The 23,535-nt window shown below is 34.2% G+C and overlaps 1 long non-coding RNA gene across 6 annotated transcripts in view; it reads left to right on the forward strand.

Annotated features, from left to right (window-relative positions):
* Positions 1-23,535, forward strand: part of LOC141580331 (uncharacterized) — a 58,819-nt gene that overhangs the window by 15,720 nt on the left and 19,564 nt on the right. For 3 of the 6 annotated variants that reach the window (XR_012512557.1, XR_012512559.1, XR_012512558.1), the window contains exons 2-3: positions 4,896-5,047; positions 8,920-9,911. This is a non-coding gene — a long non-coding RNA (uncharacterized LOC141580331). The other 3 variants (XR_012512560.1, XR_012512561.1, XR_012512556.1) reach the window with 3 other exon arrangements.

Below are 23,535 nucleotides of genomic sequence, written 5' to 3' on the forward strand. Positions count from 1 at the left end.
ATTCCAAATCCTTACTTCCCATCATGAATCTCCTTCCTTCCAAGATGACTGACAGTTGGAATTCCAAATCCTTTTGGAAAAACCTTAACTCCTATTAACATGAATGGATCTTGTTCTAGAAAGCACCACCAGGGACTGTTCAGCAGGGTATATTGACTAGGACACAGTATCATTCTACAGTGGTAAATTTCCCAATGTAGAAGAAGACCCTGTGAGGGAATTCCAGCTGAATAGTCCAGGTTGGGCACCAGCAACCTCAGTCCTGCTCCTGAAGAGTCTTTCCATTTGCTTAAGCTCAAATTTTACCTTCTCACTTTTATCTGGTATCTAGTATTTTCATTTATTCCTGTGAGTAACTGTTTGAATAAGGATAGGCAGACAAAGGAGACAGATTTCATATCTCTGCAAAATGAATACTTTTCAGAGACATTATCTTAATCTAAATTTAGCTAAGATCTATTCTTATACAAGAAGAAAGCAACATTAATGCAATTTCTCTCACAGTAAAGAAAGTATTTAAAACATTATACAAAATAGGTAACTCTTCATCTTTTTATTTGATTTATCCCAAAATAGGATCTTTAGTTTTTTTTAACCAACAGCTCATTAAATTATCTATATATTCATTAAAAAAATGAAAAAACCCCCCACAAACTTAAAGCTTTCTTCTGAGTCTGTCAAGATTTAAAAAGCTTTAACTACTTTTGGATAGCAAGTTTTAGATAATCTTAGCTAGACTGTTTGTTGCATTTAATTAAGTCAGAGAATAGCTTTGTTTTATTATTATTATTTTTTTTTGAGACCGAGTTTCGCTCTTGTTACCCAGGCTGGAGTGCAATGGCGCAATCTCGGCTCAATACAACCTCTGCCTCCCAGGTTCAAGCGATTTTCCTGCCTCAGCCTCCAGAGTAGCTGAGATTATAGGCATGAGCCACTATGCCCAGCTAATTTTGTATTTTAGTAGAGACAGGGTTTCTCTATGTTAGTCAAGCTGGTCTCAAACTCCCGACCTCAGGTGATCCCCAACCTCAGCCTCCCAAAGTGCTGGGATTACAGGCATGAGCTACTGAGCCCAGAAAGAATAGCTATTTCATAAGGACAAAAACAACAGCTTTTACTCTTCTGGATAACTTTTATGGCATACTTAACCAATAGAAGGCTAGCTTTTAGTCAATATTTGCTAAATAAAAGATTTTAGTCAGTACAGTTATTCAGTGATACCACAGTTACCTAAAATTAAACAAACTAGCAGCCTCTCTTATATAAAATAAAACCTAGCAAGGAAAAGAAATAATTGGCAAAAGTCTCTGAGCAATGCAAATAAATGTAAAAGAAAAAAGTAATAATAATGCAATAAAGCTTATCCCATATATCCAGAACTTTTCCCTACCCTACCATTTCTCAACCACAAAGTTTGAATTAGGTTACACCACCCTACTTCAGGTCTAAAATCATATTGGCTTGAAGTAATCATGATCTAGTAATGATCAGGACTGCTGATCCAATCAAAGTACACTTCAGGGTTTTTGTGGTGAAAATGCCAAGACAGATCCTCTGTTCAACACTGGACTTGAAATGACCAGTGTCTTGAAAGTAGCAAGGCATTTTGCTAAAGGAGAGAAGATGGCAAAAGATCGGGGTCTCTGAAGGGAATAGCCCTGCTCTACTGGTCTTTATCCTGGTCAAGTTTACTTTCTGTTCTGGGAACAAATTTACCCATATGATAGCCAGTGTCTTTTTTTTTTTTTCTTTTCTTCTTCTTTTTTTATATAAAAAAAGAAGAAGCAAATTCCAACTTTGTTGAGTTTCCTAACACTTGCTATCAAAGGAATCCTGATTGATTGATTTATAGGTAACTTCATTGGTTATTTATTTAAATTCATATCTTGTTTATGAGCAATTCTAAAAACTTTGTTTTGTGGATTTCAAGCAAACACTAGAAATAGAAATTTGAAGGAGAATGATGGGCAAGCCCATCATCATTAGTAAGCCATTTATTCAGTCGGTGTTTGTTAAACATATGAGGCTGGACGATTCATGAAGGTGGTGGAGCATGTCTTCCTTTTTTATGTGTTTGTCCTCATCCTTAAAAGATGTCTTGCACATTGTACCTACTCAATTAATAGCTATTGAATAAATGAGTAAAATAATTATAATTTAGTTTAAGAATTTAGCATTATAAAATATCAGGATTATTGTTTAAAATATTTGATATAATTAAAGAAAAACAGATATATGGTTAATATATAAAGCTACAGATAGGCATAAATGGGTAAGAAAAAACTCTTATTATTAGTTTGTAATCCTAAGAGATGACTTTATTCCTTCGAACCTCATCTGCAAAATGTAAATAATATAACAGTGAGCTAATGAAGTTCTTTGAGAATGTAATGAAATAATTTATGTAAAGTTCCCCATTAGGGTTCAGTGTACATTAGCTAGTATTGTTGTAATGAGTAAATCAACTTTTTCCTAATTTAATAATGCCTGGTTATTACTGTGTTGTTATAACTTTTAAATTTTTATTGAAAACTAAATCTTATAGTTAAATTTGACACCAACTTTATTCAGTCAAGTGTGGATTTACATATTCATTATTCATTAAGTAATCATATCAGATTTTCACATCAAATGTTTCAATTTAAGAATATTGCTGACAGTTTTATAGAATGCCTAACAACAACTATGTTCTTAATTTTAATTGGCTTGTCCAACTGTATTTTTTGTAGCAGATAAAATTTATTAGAAAAGAAATAGAACTATAGCTAATTAGATCTACAGTCCTTAGAATCAAGAATATTATAATAAAATAATAAGAAAAATTATTGAAAGTCTTCAACTAGATCTAATTAGAACTACAGTCATTAGAATCAAGAACATTTTAATAAAAGAAGAGTAAGACAACAAATTATTGAAAATCTTCACTTCTACTAAGTAAAAACCAAAGAGAGCCTGAGAATCATCTCATTAGGGCTTTTCCAATTAGAAAATTCTATGTAACCACAGAGTTAGTACAAAAGATAATGAAACAAAAATTAATTTGTATCTTCTTTTACCCTGTCCAAGTGTGCTTTAAATATATTCATGTAGTGCACTTTTTTCTTTCATGTTAAAAGTACCTTCCAGAAAAATAAATATTCAAGAATCAAGTACTACTTTTTTCTCATTACCTGCTATCTTAATTTCCTTTCTTTTGAGTTTTTGTATTATTATAGATATAATATATATATATATAATATATCTATGTCACTTGTTTAGAGTTACATATATAATTCTTATATATTCTTATATATATAATTCATATATATATATATACATATAACTCTTACATATTCTTCTCACCTTAAAAAAATCACTGTCACATCTACATATGAATATATGCAAACATACGTACAAGTTTAGTATCTGTTAACCGAAATGCTTGGGGCCAGAAGTGTTTCAGATTTCAGATATTTTCTGATTTGGAAATATTTGTATATACATAATGAAACCTCTTGGGGATGGGACCAAAGTTTAAACATAACATTTATTATGTTTCATATACACTTTATACATATATCCTGAGAGCAATTTTATACTATACTTTTAACAGTTTTGCGCATAAAACAAAGTTTTTTTATGCTGAGCCATCAGAAAACAAAAGGGTCACCATCTCAGTCATCCACGTTGACAATCTGTGGGTGTTTGGCATCACCATCATTCCTGTCTCTGAATTTAAATGCTACCAAAAACAATTGTTTTCTTACACTTATTTACACATACTTAATAAGAAAAAATGAAGGCATATCATTAATATAGCAAAGAAAAGAAAAAGTAATGTGTTCAGGTAACTAAGCAGCACAAGAGCATCAGCAGAACGCCTGTATCAGCTATTAAACAACAGCAACAACAAGTGGCTGCAGGCTTTTAGTCTCTACCTACAATTCTGCATTTTGATTAATAGGTTACTCTATACTGTATTTTTTTTGAATCCATGAGATTTTCTCATTTATTCCTTGTAACATGAATTAATATATAACTACATTAACATGCAAATCTTTTTTTGTATTGCATCTTAGGTTTTGGGGTACATGTGAAGAACATGCAAGATTGTTGCATAGGTACTCATATGGCAGTGTGATTTGCTGCCTTCCTCCCCATCACTTACATCTGGCATTTCTTCCCATGTATACTGTATTTTTTTTTTTTTAAGGAGAGAAGAAGTATTAGAGGCAGATGAGAGACCGAGAAGTAAGTTTTTTTGGGATGAGAGCTTTTTCTTCAGACACATATGCTTCATTAACAATGATTTTTGCTTTAGAAGTCCCTTTTTTATTTTATTTTATTATTTTTTATTGCATTTTAGTTTTTGGGGTACATGTGAAGAACATGCAAGATTGTTGCCTAGGTACACACATGGCAGTGTGATTTGCTGCCTTCCTCCCCCTCACCTATATCAGGCATTTCTCCCAATGCCATTTCCCCCCAACTCCCCACCCCCCACTGTCCTTCCCATTTCCCCCCAACAGACCCCAGTGTGTAGTGCTCCCCTCCCTGTGTCCATGTGTTCCCATTGTTCAACACCTGCCTATGAGTGAGAACATGCGGTGTTTGATTTTCTGCTCCTGTGTCAGTTTGCTGAGAATTATGGCTTCCAGGTTCATCCATGTCCCTACAAAGGACATGAACTCATCGTTTTTGATGGCTGCGTAATATTCCATGGTGTATATGTGCCACATTTTCCCTGTCCAGTCTATCATCGATGGGCATTTGGGTTGGTTCCAGGTCTTTGCTATTGTAAACAGTGCTGCAGTGAATATTCGGGTGCATGTGTCCTTATGGTAGAATGATTTATAATCCTTTGGATATATACCCAGTAATGGGATTGCTGAGTCAAATGGATTTTCTATTTCTAGGTCCTTGAGGAATTGCCACACTGTCTTCCACAATGATTGAACTAATTTACACCCTACCAACAGTGTAAAAGTGTTCCTATTTCTCCACATCCTCTCCAGCATCTGTTGTCTCCAGATTTTTTAATGATCGCCATTCTAACTGACGTGAGATGGTAAACTGACATCATTTCTTGTTCTGTTCCTTCAGCAAGCCCATACACATTTTCATCATGGTGTCTGTAGGCACTTTTACTGTAGTGTTTACAAATATCTTCATTGTCACTATTAACATGATAACCTTGATTCAGAATCATTTTGGCTACTTCAGCATCAGTCAATCAATAAACAATTGGAGCCACATTATCAGTATTCAAAATATCTTCAATATTCACTTCTTCCAGCTTCCTGTCAGACTCTGAAGCTATATTTTTTGCATATGTAAGGAGTTAGATATTCTTTTTCACTTGACATAGAAATACTTCAAAGTCACCACCTCATTCATGGTCATCATTGAACATACTTACAGGCCAGAGATTGTGCCAAGCATGCACAACTGTATCTTTAGTTACTATTTTTTAAAACATTGGCAATAGAATGTAAGACATCCTTCATGCTAAAACCTATGGAAAACCTTTCCAACCCTCTGTTCACTGCTGCTAGCATGCTGCTCAAGAAAGGGCTTTTGCATTTACTCTTCACTGATTACATAGAGCCTGGTCTCATGGCTGAATTAATGAAGTCACATTTGAGAGAAAATGTATGACCTGAACATTATTTTTGATGAAAACTTTAGCTGGAAAGTGAGCATAATTGTCAAGGACAGCAAAATTGTGGAGTTGCCATTTGGTCCAGCATTCCTGCAGTGAGCATGAGCCACTATTACAAAATGTTTGTGAAACCAGTCAGAAGACCTATCTCTGTTGATCTGTGCATTTTGTTAGCATAATAATGGACTGGTAAGAAATTCACTCCCTGAAAACAGTGAGGACAAAGCTTCTGTCTATCACAGCAAGTCTACTTTTTATACATATCTGCTGCATTTTCAGATCCCAGAGGTTATTCTGTCCTTGGCAGCCTTATTTCCTGTAGGGGCTTCATCAGCTGTAGCCAGTATCTTTCTGGGGCAATAATGTTAAAACAGGGATGTTTCATGAGTATTTTAGACATGTTCTGGCATTACATTTTCATCAGCAGTGACCTTGCCAAACTTGTCAATGAATTAAATTTATTTGCTGTTTTGTGATAAACAGATACATTAGAAATCTTTGAAAATGTAATGTCATGTCTTTTCTTAAATGTATGCAACCAGCCTGTTGAATATTCACAGTTCTCCTCAATTTTCAGGTAATTATAATGAATTTTTGCTTGTTTCTTGATCAGCATACTATTAAGTGGCCTGTGTTTACTGTGACACTGATAGATGCACTGTTTTGATACACAACTGAAATCATTTTTATGCAGTGCTTCTCTATTTTTCATTAACTGCTGTTCACTACTTTCAGCCCGTAACTTCAACCATTTATTGTTTTATCTCTTCAGGTCACATATAATTGTCCTTCTAATACCATACTTTTCTGTAAGATGATTCACACTTACACTGCTGCCTGATTTCTCTAACAGCTTGACTTTCTGTGCTATAGAGAAATATAATACTTCCTCTTTTTTTTTTTTATCACTGCTACCAATGTGGGTATCTGCAGGCCTTTTTGACATTTTAATAGTATTTTCACTTAGCAGAGAATTTAAAAAAAATTAAAAAATGATCAAGGTGAATAATGCTTATTATTGTAATTATTATTAATGTAATTATTTACTGTGATCTTTTTTATTTATTTTTTAATTCTTGGCCCAACATGGAGCATTATGGGAACTTGCTGTTGGCTCCTCCCATCTTACTCCTTTTTGTGGGCATGCATGCGTAAGGAAATCTGGCATGCACAGAAAAGATATGGCTGAAGGGAGTTGGGAAGGTCTTCATTCCCTTAAGGATGCTGAATAAACTTTGTGTTGTGTGCCTGTGTTTTGACTATAACATGTCACATGAGGTCAAGTGTGAAATTTTTTACTTGTGGCCTCATGTCAGTGCTCAAAAATTTTGATTTGTTGACCATTTGGGGTTTTGAATTTTTGAATTAGGGATGTTCAACTTGTGTATACATGACACGCACATACACATATATGTATATACGTATGCATATATAATAGAATATAAATAGATAAATAGATCAATATTTACAGAAAATTCAGTTTTTGGTGATTTTTTTCCCTTGTAGGATAGATTGAATTATTTGCTTTAATCCATCTCTGTAATCATTTGCCATGTAACCTTTCAATTCCATCCATCCACACACAAAAATACTCTTCCTTCATTACCCTTTGTTGTTCAGCTCAATCATGTGATTTGCCTTAGCCAGTACAGTTTTAGAACATAAGACACATGTGTTTTTGTGAATTCAGCCTTGCCCTCTAGCTCTTTGCCATCACCATGAGAAGAATATACCTGGGCAACTACTGGCTCCAGAAAAAGAATGAGAAACATGTGAAGCAGAGCCACCCCTGAAAAATTACAGACATTTTTAAATACCTCTTTCAGAAAATCTTCAAGATAGTCTTTCTTTTTTTCTAGGCTGGAAAAGATGCCTTTTCTCATGTCTTTTTTTTTTTTTTTTTTTTTTTTGAGACGGAGTTTCGCTCTTGTTACCCAGGCTGGAATGCAATGGCGCGATCTTGGCTCACCGCAACCTCCGCCTCCTGGGTTCAGGCAATTCTCCTGCCTCAGCCTCCTGAGTAGCTGGGATTACAGGCACGTGCCACCATGCCCAGCTAATTTTTTGTATTTTTAGTAGAGATGGGGTTTCACCATGTTGACCAGGATAGTCTCGATCTCTTGACCTCGTGATCCACCCGTCTTGGCCTCCCAAAGTGCTGGGATTACAGGCTTGAGCCACCACGCCCAGCCTCTCATGTCTTTGTAATTGTTTTCTCCATAGCTTTATCACGAAGTTTACCACAATATGCTAAGATTGTTTTTACTTTGTTGTAATTTTTCACCAGACTGACTTTCAATAGTGCTGGAGATATCTGAAAATTTTTGGAAAAAACATTTGTGCCTCGATACCATAGTAGCTAAATAAGTATCAAATAAATTTCAAATAAATTAGTTAATTTACAGGACTAAGTCTAATATGCAAGGTGAAATTACATTCACTTTGAAATGATTCAATAAGATCTTATAGTTAGTTGACTGGTCCCAGCTTTTACTTCCTCATAATAGTAACATATGTCTGCATATGTCTATATACCTTTGTCATGCATCAAGATAGAGGAGGTATTTCAGCTCTTAATTCTGGACCTGAACATATGCCTTGTGATGGCCTATGGACCATTATCAGCCATGATGCAAGTAAAAGCCTGAAATATAATGCAGCATTTGAGCCTACCCTTGGGCTTGTCAGCACTGTCATGGGCAAAACATATCCTGGGTAGCCCATTAGTTTCACTGGTCCAAGAAAAACAGACCATGAGAATTTGGATCTGACCTATAATTTGGAGCCAAGCTCAGCCTAACTCAGTCAACCTCTAGTAAGCACACAGATTTATGAGCAAGAATCAATGGTTGTTTTTTGCCTCTCTGTTGTAGGGTGGTTTGTTACAAGAACGATTGTGGCAAAAACTGATACCTAGCTATGAAGAGATTTTTTTTTTTTTTCGTGTAACTAATGAATAAACCACAGAGTTTATTTTGTATCCAAAGAGAAATTTTCTAATGATTGCAAATTGTCATAATCAAAATGAATCCAGAATGTCTTATTCACAGTTAAATTAAATCACCATATTAACAGAGGGATGGCTATAATTTTAATTAACTTTAACTTATAAATAATGTTAATTACTTCTTCCTCTAAATATGTATATATGTGTACATGCACACATACATATGCATACATGTATATATTTACATAATTATTAAACTAAAGTTTAGATATGTGGTCAATACTGCTGCATATGTATGTCCCATCTTCTCTTTTCTCCATTTTTCACATAGTACCCCACAAGGGCCATCTGGACTAAGGAAGAGGATTCTCAGTCTCCTTTCGAGCTAAGTGAACTTGTGTACTGGACAACAGGATGTCAGAAGACATAATCTCTGCCACTTGTGTGCAATACCATAAAGGAAAGGAAAATGCTGCTTCTACCTCTTTTGCCCTTTTACTATTAGCTAGAATTTGGATAGGTGGTAGTAAACCATTTAAGAATTGAGATGAGCAAAACACTAGAAAAAAGAAGGCTGACTGATTACTTTGTATAGCACAGCTACTATATTAGCTTGAGTCTTTAACTCATGTGAGAATAAACGTCTGTCTTGTTTAAGCCATTGCTAATACTCTATGTAAATTACATGTCATAAAAAATGAGATAGATATCCTATTCATTTTAATTACTTCAATTAAGTGACCTAATTTTTTAATTAAATATTTTTAAAAATTATAAAATTAATGTATATGTGTCCATTGAGTAAAAAATAGAAATTTTACTGTCTGCATTCTCCTGTCTAGGAATTGCCGTGAGTTTGGTACTGTTATTGCCTTTGCCAGACTAGGCTAGTTGTCCTTACCATACTCCCAACTGTATAAAGTATTAGATGTCAAAAATATGTCACCAAATCCAGTGATGGCAAGCAATTCAAAGGTTCTTCACTCTCGGGCATAGGCAAAGTGATTTGGGGACCACACATGAGTAGAAGGGAGAGGAGGAGAGGAAAGGAGAGAAGAGAGGAGGAGAGAAGACAGGAGAAATGTATGATAAAATACTGCCTGCTGTATTTTGAAGGCTGAAGGTGAACTAATATTGTGTGTCTTTCCCCCGTAGGAGTGGACACTGGAGATTGAAGCTCAGATCGGTGGCAGGCAGGGTGGCACGGCTTGCACATGATTTATCTATCTGGCATTGCAGAAGTGATTGAGACAGAGATGGGTACCCGACAGTTCTTTTGTTTCTTCCTGGTAGTGATTTATTTCACTCAGCTCTTTCTCACAGGTGGGTATAATTCTAGTTCAATTTTTGAAGTTGCACTAAAACTGATTACATTTAAGGAGGGTTGTAGAGCCTTGGCCAAGTAGCCTAGATATATGATCAAACCTTATTCTGGATGTTTTTGTGAGAGTATTTCTACGTAATAGCAACATTTAAAATCTGTGGATTTTGAGTAAAGCAGGTTGCCCTTTTTAATGTACATGGGTCTCAGTCAATCAGTTGAAGGCCTGAACAGAACACTGACCTACAAAACACACACACTACATACACACATACACACACTCACACACACACGTGCACACACACACGTGAGCACACGCGCGCGTGCGCGCGCGCGCACACACACACACACACACAATTGGTTCTGCTTCTCTGGAGAACCCTGATATATAGGAGACATAACCAAAATAGTTACAAAATATGAAGCATGTTCATATGCATTTTCTAGAAGAAACTTATATTCCACATAAAAGTAAATGATGACGGTGATGAAAATGATAATTGCTACTAGCTACTTAGATTATATTATAATTCACTTTAAAACCTCACGGTGTTATATTATTATTAACATAGTACCTACCATCTACCCTGGCTCTTATGCGTTATTTATTAATTTATCACACAAAGCTATTGTGTATAGTGAACTAGTTGAACCACAAATAAAATAATTTACCATGACAGGTAAACAGGAATGTTTACCCAGTAACTTTTACCTTCAGTTTTGTATGCAACCAGCAAAAAATGTTGTCTTGTATTAATGAATAGATTCTTCACTGCTAGCCAAAGCACCTGCCAAAAACACCTTTAAAATGTTTCTTTTATGGAACTCAAAAAATTTAGTGTTCAAAGTGTTAATTCAAAGTATTAAGGGAACAAGCACATACCTTGTGTTAACCAGTATTTATATGAAGTGGGAATTCAAATTACTGAGGCTTAATTGTGTGAAGGTAGCTGGGCCATATAAATAACTTTGGGGTAAGGTGTTTGGATAAGGCACTACTCAAGTAAAGACCTTCTTTCTTTCTTTCTTTCTTTTTAACTTAATGAAGTATCTTTTTAAGTTTCCATTTAGCAAGAGGCTTTCTAAAAGGGTATGGATGCTTTTCTAATATACCATAGATAACAGGAAATGACAATAACAATGATATTAGATACTTATAGACGTGTGGGTCAAAAATGAATATTCTCCAAGTTTTAGATGGAAGCTTACTCAAGGTGGGATACTCCATGAAAATCTTTTCCCAAATATTTGGGCCTTCCATACTGATACCCATCCTTACTGCCTGTCTCACAGGAAACATGACTTAGGTAAATACCTTTCTTACACTTTAAATCCCATTCACTCCCATTTCATCAAGGATATTGTTTCACAAATTTCCATTTCTTTTTTCATGGCTTCCTTTTCTCGCTCTTTGCTATCTCCTTCACTTCAGAAAATAAATTAATGTATTCAACTTTTCCTGTCTTGCAAACATCTCCCTTAGATCTGTGTACTCCAGCTACACTCACGTCTTCACCTCCCAGCCACGCTTTTTGTCAGGGCTATACATGTTTGCTCTCTCCAACATTTTATTTAGTCAGAAATATTTCTAAGTCCAGCCTTAGGGATTGGTTTTTGTATGCATTATATAATTTAATTCTTAAGTGTCTGACAAAATACATGTAGATATTTTCTACTCCTAATTTATAGACATGGAAACTGAGACTGAGAGAGGCTGAAGGACTTGCTGAAGGCAACTGAAATCCAAAGCCTGTCCAGTAGAATGTGGATATTGTCATTCTTGCCTAAAATGTTCAACTGGTGATCATTGATTGGGTACCTATTCTGTTACGATGTATCAGGCACTGTCAAACTTTTTACTCACTTTTTTTTAGTCTTTATGACATCCCTACAAAATGTACTCTCAACTCTATAATTCTCTCAAATTCAAAATGAAGTGTTTTCATTTTTAAAGTTGTGAATAAAGTGATCACTTCTTTTTTCTTTGCATTTATTCCCTGTACTATTTGTTATTTCTGAGCATTCTTTTTGGAGGAAAATGTCTTCATGGCTTACATATATTTGTAACAGAAACATTTGAAAAATATTTATATAAAGGAATATAAAAATCAACAATCATCCTACTATTTAGATGATTATCATTATCGTTTTACTGTATATATGTTCATTTTTTTCTCAATACAGTTGAATCTATACATAATATGAAAAATATTACAAACTATTACTGTTGCAGGACCAGTAATAAAATAAAATAAATACTCTATAATGTCGGTTTCATAGTTTTGTACTTACCTTGAACATTGTTTACAATGGACACAGGAAGGAGAACGTCATATACTGTGGTCTGTTGAGGAGTGAGGGGCTAGGGGAGGGATAGCAGGGGGTGGGAGATTCGGAAGGGATAACATTAGGAGAAATACGTAATGTAGGTGACGAGGGGATGGAGGCAGCAAACCACCATGGCATGTGTATACTTGTGTAACAATCCTGCAAGATCTGCACATGTACCCCAGAACTTAAATAATAATAAAAAAAGAGAAATAATTATATAAAGGAGAATATAAAAATCAACAATCATCCTACGATTCAGATGATTACCATTACTCTTTTACTGTATATATTTTTAATTTTTGTTTTCTGGTACACATTTACACTATATTGTGTGTATGTGTGTAATATATATGTAGTGTATGTGTGTAGTATATATGTAGTATGTGTGTATATGTGTGATATACATGGTATATATAGTCTGTGGGTGTGTGTAATATACACACTATATGGTGTGTGTAATATACACACTATATATATAGTGTGTGTATGTGTGTGTGTGTGTGTGTGTATATATATATATATATATATATATATGTAATATCTTTTTTCCTCATCCATTGCCAGGTACATGGTTGAGATGTTTAGGCATATTAATAAGAGAAAAGCATACACATTTATTTTTAATATAAGTTTTACATGATATGGGAGGCATTAGAAATGAGCCAAATAAACAAGAAAAATCTGTATATTTTATAATCAGTCCTGGAGAAGAACACGGGAGACATTAGAAATGAAGAGCCAAATAAATAAGAAAAATCTGTATATTTTATGGTCAGTCCTGTATAATCTAGCAAAAAACTGGGGAAACAGCAAGACATGTCTGTTCAGATTCTTCTTGGCATCTCTGTCTTCAGATATGAGAATTTGCTTTCCTCCAAGTATAGGGAGGATCCTTTTGAAATGAGGGCCCTTTGACTCACTTCAGAGGAAGGTCAGGTGGGTTTTTCAGCCTGCTGCAGAGGAGCAGAGCAGGAGAAGGTGGGCAAGTTACCCTCTTGCTTCTGCTGTTCCCTCAAATACCAAGGTGCTATATGAGGTAGCATATTCTAAACTCCATCATAAATATATGGTAGTTTTACAGAATGGCTCTGTCATTAGGTATTTAACCAGTAGCTCTATTACTGGACGTGTAGTTTGTTTTTGAAAGTTTACTTGGCTGTTTTTAAAAATGCTATGGTTTTCCTTAGGATAATTTGCCAAAAGTGTAATTTTAAGTCAAATGTTATACATATTTTTATAAGGTTTTAGTTTCACGGGTACATGTGCACGTTTGTGTGTCACAGGGGTTTGCTATATGGATTGTTTTATCGAACAGTTAATAAGAGTAGTACCTGAAAGGTAGTTTATTGATCCTCTCCCTCCTCCCACCCTCCACTCACAAGTAGGCCCCAGTATCTGTTGTTCCCTTCTTTGTGCTCAATGTTTAGCTCCCACCTATAAATGAGAACATAGGAGATTTGATTTTCTGTTCCTGCCTTAGTTAACTTAGGATAATGGCCTCCAACTTCATCCATGTTGCTGCAAAGGAAATGGTATCATTTCTTTTGATGGCTGCATAATATTCCGTGGGGTATACGTACCACATTTTCTTTATCCAGTCTACATTGATGGGCATTTAGGTTGATTCCATATCTTTGCTGTTATGAATATAACCAGCCTTTCGTAAAGATACATGAATGTATATGTGATAGACATATGCATTCATGTGTCTTTACGAAAGGCTGGTTATATCCCTTTCCGTGTGTACTCAGTAATTGGATTGCTGGGTTGAATGGTAATTCTGTTTTGAGTTCTTTGAGATATTGCCACACTGATTTCCAGAATAGCTGAACTAAATTATATTCCCAACAGCAATGTGTAAGAGTTCCCTTTTCGGCTGGGCACAGTGGCTCACGCCTGTAATCCCAGCACTTTGGGAGGCCAAGGCGGGTGGATCATGAGGTCAAGAGATCGAGACTATCCTGGTCAACATGGTGAAACCCTGTCTCTACTAAAAATACAAAACATTAGCTGGGCATGGTGGCACGTGCCTGTAATCCCAGCTACTCAGGAGGCTGAGGCAGGAGAATTGCCTGAACTCAGGAGGCAGAGGTTGCGGTGAGCCGAGATCGCGCCATTGCATTCCAGCCTGGGTAACAAGAGCGAAACTCCGTCTAAAAAAAAAAAAAAAAAAAAAAAAAAAAGCAATACTGATTCTTTGTATCTATGAGCATGGAATATTTTTCCACTTGTTTGTGTCATTTCTGATTTCTTTGAGCAGTGGTTTGTAATTTAGATATCTTTCACCTCTCTGGTTGCTGTACTCTTACGTATTCTGTTCTTTTTGTGGCTATTGTGAATGAGATTGCATTCTTGATTTGGATGTTATTGGTGTGTAAGAAAGTTACTGGCTTTTGTACATTGATTTTGTATCCTCAAACTTTGTTGAATTTGTTTATCATATCTAGGAGCTTTTGGGCAGAGGTCTTAATATGGGATCATACCAAATTCTCATAGAATCATATGTTCTGCAAACAGAGATTGTTTAACTTATTCTGGTCCTGTTTGGATTCCTTTTGTTTTTTTCTTTTGCCTGATTGCTCTGGCTAGGACTTCCAGTATTAGGTTGAATAGGAGTCGTGGGAGTGGACATCTTTGTCTTGTTCCAGTTCTCAACGGGAATGCTTCCTGCTTTTGCCCATTCAGTATGATGTTGGTTGTATATTTGCCATAGATGACTCATTACTTTATGTTCCTTCAGTGCTTAGTTTGTTGAGGATTTTTAACATGAAGAGATGTTGACATTTATTGAAAGCCTTTTCTGCATCTATTGAGATGATCATCTGGGCTTTCTTTTTTTTAAGTTCTGTTTATGTGATGAATCACATTTATTAATTTACTTATGTTGAATCAACTTTGCCTCTCAGAGACAAAGCCTGAATCTCATTCCTTATGGTTGTAAGACTGAAGTCTTTATTCCTATGCTTGCTGTCGTCTGGTGGTTATCCTTAGCTCCTAGGGGGATTTTTCTTCTCCAGTGATTGCACATGGACACCTACAGCACAGAGCCAGCTTCTGTGTGTGGAATCCTTTGGAACCTCTCTGACTTCCCCTTCTGCAAATCACTCTGACTCATTCTTCTACCTTTAAGTGAAACTTCACCTAGTTTTATAAAAGAGAACACATTGATATCAGGACTCAAAATAGAAATCAAGGCTTCTACTTTGCTGGCTGGTATCCTAATTCCTTGTTTTTATATGAAGGGGTATATATATTAAGGTGCTATAATATATTTTTTCTGTCAAATTATTTTGGTTTTAAGGTACCAAAACCTATGTAAACTATGCCAACTGAAAAAGAGTTGCTTATTACGTAGCCACAGATATCTCAGTATTCCAAAGATTGGGAATGAGTAATGTTGGTTTTCGTGGGGACTGAATTTGGGATGTCAAGAACTGAAACCACTCTCTATTATTCCTAGGAGCTCTGTGGACTCAAGTGTTTTTTCTAGCTTTCTAACTTCTGCTTAGCTAACCCATTTTTCTCTCTTGTCACACCATCTTTTTACTCATTTATATGACACTCATTGGAACCACCAGTAACAAATTGTGACTGCTCAGCATGTATTCTTGTTAGTAATTAATTAAAATCTCTTTGTCTCAGCTCAATTCTTGAAAGACTCAGATTTACCACTAGAGTGCCAGTAGTACATCTGGCTTTGGGCCGGATGATTTTCCATAGTTAGACACAAGGAGGCAGGTGACAAGGTCATAAAGCCTGCCCTTTTAGGATCTATGGTTACAGCAGATTCTAGAAATTAATGTTTAGGAGAAGAAATGACAGACATATCTAGTATACTTGTTAAAAATAAAAAGAAAGAAGAGTTTAAAGGAGTATTTGCATAATATAAACTTTCAATTATATATTAATGATTAACATGCTCTATTTCTCTCTAGTCTTTGTATGCATTTTTTAGTTATGTGTGTATACACACATATGTGTATATACACTTTTTTTAAGTTCTATATAAAGAATAAAGATTTCCTAGATCTTAAGTGTTCTCACCAAAAAAAGAGAAAATGATAACTATGTGAGGTGATAAAAGTGTTAATTAACTTAATTGCAATAATTTCACAATGTATACATATGTATGTATATATATAGAGAGAGAGAGGTAATGTATAATATTTCAACTTGGTTGAGATAATAATTTCACAATGTATGTTATATATATAGAAATCCTTATATATATATATATTATATATATAAAAAACATCATTTGATACATATATATCAAAACATCAAGCTGTACCTGTTAAATATATAGCATATTTATTAGTCAATTAAATCTCAATAAAGCTGAAAAGAAGATTATGAATGACTATATCATATTAAATGATTTGGCTCTATAATTAACTTAGCCATACCTCTACTATTGCATATTTGATCTGTTTTCAATGATATAAATATTGATATGGTGAACTTCTTTGTTAATAAAATTTTTGCTGTATTTTAGATTTTACTTTTTTTGGAGGAGATTTTACCTTTTTTTCAGATTCCCAGAAGTATATATTAAATAAGCACAGTATGACTTGTAAAGTTTTTGAATTTTGCCAAGTTATTCCAAATTTCTGGAAGAATTGTATCATTTTACAACTTTACTTCTGTTAACCATTTTTACTTGTGCTTTAGTGATGAACCAACAAAAAATAATAGTCCTGAGAATGTGAACCTTGTTGAAATTTAATTCCGACTCCAGGAAGAGAAATCTAGTTTTGTACTTTCATTTTAACTAGATCTCTGTTCCATGGAATAGAAGCAGTTCATGAAAATTACTAGCCCTTTTTGTGAAAGATCTAAAGATCAGATGGTTGTAGATGTGTGGCATAACTTCTGAGGCCTCTGTTCTGTTCCATATCTCTGTTTTAGTACCAGTATTGTGCTGTTTTGATTATTGTAGCCTTGTAGAACAGTTTGAAGTCAGGTAGCGTGTCCTTTGCCTGACATTGATGAAGCTGGAAACCATCATTCTCAGCAAACTGACCCAAAAACAGAACACCAAACACTGCATGTTCTCACTGTAAGTGGGTGTTGAATAATGAGAACACATGGACACAGGAAGAAGAACATTACACACTGGGGCCTGTAAGGCGCTTAGTGGGGTAGGGGAAGGGTACCAGGGGATTGGGGGATTGGAAATGGATAACATTAGGACAAATACCTAATGTCAATGACAGGGGAATGGATGCTGCAAACCACCATGGCACGTGTATAGCTATGTAACAAACCTGCACAATCTGCACATGTACCCCAGAACTTAAAGTATAATTAAAAAAAAAAAAAAGAAAGATCTAATTAACCAAGATCTATTAAACAAATCTTTTGTTTGGATCAATCGTCTTTACTTCACCACCTTAATATAGGCTAAATGTAACCAGATGAGTCCTTTCAGACTGGCAGGCCTGTAGATATCCTCTTGGGCTTTTATGGCAGAAAACTATGACCTTCACACTTTTTGTACTAATATAGTGTTGTGTTATCTAGGATAAAATAATTACCTCATCAATGACTGGCACCATACTCTCTGCATCCTGATGTCTCATTATCTTAAAGTCTATGATTGGTGATCTCAGTGGGAACTCCTTAGAAGGAAAAGCATTAGCATAAAGATTGAGAGCTTGGCTCTGATGTCAGTCAGACATGGCTTCAAATTACAGATCTGTTTCTGTTACACATAGCCTGAGTGACCTACAGTAAGTTATGCAACTTTTTTTTTTCTCATCTGTAAAATAGGGGTAATACTGGAAATCATTTCATGTTGTTGTTGAAAGAAGTAAATGCATGTCAGCAACTTGAGCCATAGTAAGCACTCAAATTTTAGTTAATACTATTGATTTATAGAGATAAGAGATGTTAGCCATTGATTATTTCTGCCCTATGTGCTTTTTCTTATTTTTACTTTATCTAAACCTTGATTCCTTGAAGCGAATCAAAAATCCATGTTTCACTTCAGCCTTATTTTCTCCATATGTGCTTTTAGATTTTATTGAATTAGTAACTTAAATGATAACATTTCCCCTACATGATCCAAAGTGTAAAGTGGAAGCCCATCCAATATTATGAAAACTGATTTTTAAGATCACATTATTAGTTATAATAAAAAATAAACAATAGCAGTAATACTGAGTTTACTCTATGTTGCTTACTTAGTAGCACATCTATGTAAATACCAATGAGGATATAGCACAAAATTTAGTAAAACAAAGCCGCTATGTGTGTGTTTACTCAATTAAAATCAATTAGTGGATTTTATAAGTGAATGCTAAGAAAGGAAAATTAGCCCTTGACATCTGGGAGCTGACCCGGTACGATCAACCAGGCTTTGGTGTTTCTAGGAACTGGCCCAACATTCATAGCTAAGCCTTAGTGTTCTGTTAAGCACAGAACAATTTTACAGAACACAAGTATCAGACAAGGCCACTCTGTGACCATTGTGGAGTAAAACAAAAAGAAGTCCACATTGCAATCATGTCTAAACATAAAACACGAACAATGTAGAGCAAGGTAGCAAACAAACCCTTCCCTCTTCTAGCTATAGGAGTGACTGTTGCTTCTTTACCATTTATAGCCATAACCTCACTTCAGTCTGCTTTTTCTATAGAGCAGATTTTGTGAGATACCTAATCATAAAATTGACCCTGCCTTCTGTCAGAACGCAATCCAGGGCATCCCTGCTTGACCCTCCTCCAAATCACCTAAGCAAAGTTTTTACTAACACCCCCTTACTCCAAAGTTTTATAATTCTCCATATTATGCCTTCTTTCTCACTGCAACAAGTAATAAATCTAACTTGTTCAACTAAATGTGTTTCTGGTGGTCTTTGGATGAAGACCATTGATCACACATAAGAGTTCTCAACCTACTCAGATTTTCTTTACCTTTGTTCAACATCAGTTATTTTCCATTTATCAATAGTGAGGGTACTTTTAAAATGTCATAGCTGGTCCTTTAAAATTAAACTTTCAAAAATTATGTACAGTTTTTACAACTTAAAATAATTCAGCTCTGTATATATTTTTTTGTTTTAGTGATTGCCATACATATTACATTCTATTTAATATCCTTCGCTTATTGTGTTTACCAAAGAAATGCTCTTGGTTACTATTTAATTTACTTAAGATAAGTTCATTTAGGAGATCATTAGAGACACATTCTGAATTAGAATGCAACATTTAGTGGCATGCTGAGACGGTTAATGGCTTGTGATTTCAGAGTACAATGTGTAAACTTTATAATGCTGTATTTTTTAGCAGGACAGAGTGAGATATAGTTATACTAATTTCCATATCAAACTGCTGCCTACAAGAACTGTTTAAACACCAGTTTCAAGGACAGTAATATTTAACAAGATAAACATTTAAGTAAATGGAGCTTTTTAGTACTTTGCTATCAATTGCAAATTCACTTTAATAGGGAAACTTTCTCATAAATTCATTTTTCACTTTCTCAAATTCCTTTTTTTAATCTAGCTTAATTACACTAGTTTTGGCTTTTTTTCTAAATTGTTATATCAAAATGTCAGAGAGCCAAAAGAAATAATACTCCTATTGTATGTGTTCTAAACAAAATGCTTAATCTATCAAATATCAATTTATGTTTATCTTCTACTTTGTCATAAAGTTTATATGTAACATCAATATGATATAATCATTTTATGTTTGGGTAATTAATAGTCTCGATAGACAATAATATAACAATATGGCCAATGGAACTATGGCTATTTCATAGAAAGTTAAATTTACATTTCTGTCAATTAGATCTTTTTAATTGACTATTATGAATCAGCAATACCATGGGAAGCAAAAGAAATAGGGAAATTCTCTTTTTATTTAAAATGCTTTTAATAAGACATAGTTATCCTAAGTTAACTGGAATTTGAATGTGGGAAAATAATTGAAAATAGTAATTGTGAATACCAATTAAGCACTTACTATTAGTAAGGGATTGTTAAAGTTCTCCATATGTATTAATTCATTTAATGATCACAAAAATTCTCTGAGGAAAAGAGATATAACTGCTAAGTGCCAGCCTAAACCATAGCCTCCTCTTCCTTCTGAGCTGACAGACATTCCTCATTTTCACTGAAGCTAGAAGTGGTCATATGACTAAGTTCTAGCCAGTGGAATATGAAAGTGGTCTGTGCTCCTTGCAGATCTGGCCCATAAAACCCTCCTACAAGTGATCCTCCATGCTCCTTTTGCTCTTATGGTTGACAGAAATGAAGACGTTTCCTAAGATGTCCTTGGAAGGCCTAGGTTAGAAATGAAACACCACTGTGTTCGGTCATTGAAACTGAATTGCTCTTATAAAGTCAAACCTAATTGTAACTGATATGATTATAACACAACATATATTAAAAGATCTTTTAATTGTTAAAGTAATACAGTGCTCTTAAAATCACATCTCATCATATTTTGCACCATATAATTTTGCTTTTCATCTTCTTGGATTTTCTTGCTATAGACATTTATAACTATATACTTTAATATTTTTCACAACTTAGAACAGAATACTGTGTAATACATATATTTATCAATAAATACATGAACAGGGATTTACTACATATATTCCCTCTAATTTCTAAAGTACCTTGAAATACCTAAAATACTTTAAATACTAAAAGACTCTAATTTCTAAAAATAGAGTCTAAAATACTTGGAAGAGATAAATACAAAGAGCTAAAAAATACTTGGAAGAGATAAATACAAAGGTAAAATTAAATATCCATTTAAAAAAAAAGTACTTAAAAATGTAATTATAGACCAAATTCTTGTGGAATGTTTGTTCCCTAGTATTTAAGAACAGAGAATGACTTAGTTTGTTAGTTAAAGGTTTAAATTTGACATTTTAGTTTTAATCAGAGTATTCCTTTTGTTCTTTAATCTCTAGCGTTTATTATCTGTAAATTGTGTAGCTACGTTGAAACATTATACTGCCTTTTCTTCTGTGTGCTGTGCTAAGACAACAAATAGTATTAAAATATCGACATATTCAGAAAACAAATAGTATTAAAAGATAACTTTAACAATTGGAGCAAACAGTATAAATTTGAAAAAGATTTTACAAGGATACATGTCTTAATGGTCACTCTTCAAAAAATTATCATAAATTGTTTTTATGTTGGAGATGCAAAGATCCAATTGAATTTCAATTCTAAACTTTGTGTAAGCCTTTTCAGCAGATTTTACAGGGAAGAGCAAAATACTGATGACTAAATGATCCAAGTTTTTGAAATTTGCAATATGATCTTGAACCTCTAATGTAAAGCTTATGATTATTTCCTTACAGATACAGCAAGAACTGGGTATATTTTCACAGTATATTATATTTCTTCAAAACATGGAATAATTAAGTTCAATGATGGGCGTAGGATGTTAGGAGGAGGTCTGAATATAAATATGATGTACAAAAGGTCAACTTTTGATTAAATACAGCTCATAAGCTTTTATTTTGGTTCTTTTCATATGAGTTAGTAGACAGTATTTCCCTTGATAGCACAGTGACAGGATACTAACTATCTGTATTCCATGAAGCCTGGGAATGCTAAATAAGTTCCTGTTAAGTAGTGAAGGCAGTGACAGTGAGGTCGTGACAGCTGTGTTTATATCAGATAAACAATGTAGTAAATCAAGGTACCACATTTCATAAAATAGAAGATTCTTATTTTTCCAAATATTAACATAGCTGAAGCTAATATGCATCTTACAACTATTGTCAACTGAGTGTCAATTGTGACACCATAGTCAGTGCCCACACACACCTAAACCTGGCATAGAATATTATATTTTACTCACCTCATTAAGTTACATGTGTTGTTGTAACTAAACCTATTGTTACTGTACAGTTAGTGATGCTCTTGAAGCAGGAAAAATTGCCAAATCCTTTGAAGTAGATAAAACAAATCTGAAAGCAAAAAGAGGCTGCTATGATCAAATTAATGTATCACACTAGATAACTGTTAGAGTATTGAAACATCAATTTGTTAACATTCTGTTGTCTTCAAACAGGTGCTACTACAATTTTAGCAAAATGTAATTGAATTGAGAAAAACATAAAAGTGTGAGCCTACTAAAGTAGAAAAAAACCACCAGCATCACAACTTTTAGAATGGGTGTCAGCAACTGGAAAGAAAATCTTGAAGACTGTAATACAAGATTATTTTAAGAAATGCTGCCTTACCAATTATTTTGATGGCACAGAGAACAATGTTGTGTTGAAAACCAGTAGAGTCAGATATTAACAGAGTTTTTAATGAATTAAATTATTTTACTAACATTTCTTATGTAATATATGTTGAAAATCTGTCTAAATACAAAATGATGTTTTCAATAAAATTGTAAGTGAAATGACATTTATCACAATATAATTTGGAGCATTTTGCTAATGTTCTATAATAAAAGGTAGTGGGACATCTTATAATCAATCGCTTCTTAGATTAGATAAAATATAGTAGTATAATTTCCATGAATGAAGAGTATAGTATTTTTGAGAATTTTCTTAAAATCATAACTCCAAGGTTAAGGATATGTATTATTTGTGTTAAAATACCCATATATTGGCTGATAGTTTGCCCATCTTATGTTACAAAAGAATTGGGCTATCTCTCATTGAATCTGCCTCACCCTACTTATCTAATAGAGGGGAAGAGCTACTTCATTATCATAATCATGGCTTATAATGATTGAATACTTGCAATTATTTAGCTAAGTGCTCTATATAGGCTACCCAATTTAATTCTGGTAAGGATCTGTATTATATATCACCCCAGTATACAAATTAGGAAACTGAGGCTGAGAGAAATTATGCTCGAAGCCACATACTTAGTATGTAGTGAAGCTGGATTTTGAATTCAGGCAAGCTGGCTCCAGAGTTTGTGCTCATCACCACTATATGATATAGAGAGGCTGTATTAGGTAGTGATTAAAGGATGGGCTCTAAAGCCTGATTGGCTGGATTAAAATTCCGTTGTGCTGTTAAACATCGTGTGACCTTAGAGAAGTGATGGAGCCTTTCATTTTCACTTTTCTCTTCAACAAAATGGCAATAAAAATAATAATATTATTTTCCTCATTAGAAAGACATAAAGATTACATAAAATTATATATATATATAAAATTTTATATATATATATATATATATATATATATATATATATATATAGCATTTAGAAGAGTGTCTTGTGCTTAGGCTTATCTACATGTTAGTTTCCTCTTTGTTTTATAAGTAGCCAAAATAAAAGATTATTTGCCCTAAAGG

Source organism: Saimiri boliviensis, chromosome 11, assembly GCF_048565385.1.
Source record: "Saimiri boliviensis isolate mSaiBol1 chromosome 11, mSaiBol1.pri, whole genome shotgun sequence".
Taxonomy (NCBI): Eukaryota; Metazoa; Chordata; class Mammalia; order Primates; family Cebidae; genus Saimiri; species Saimiri boliviensis.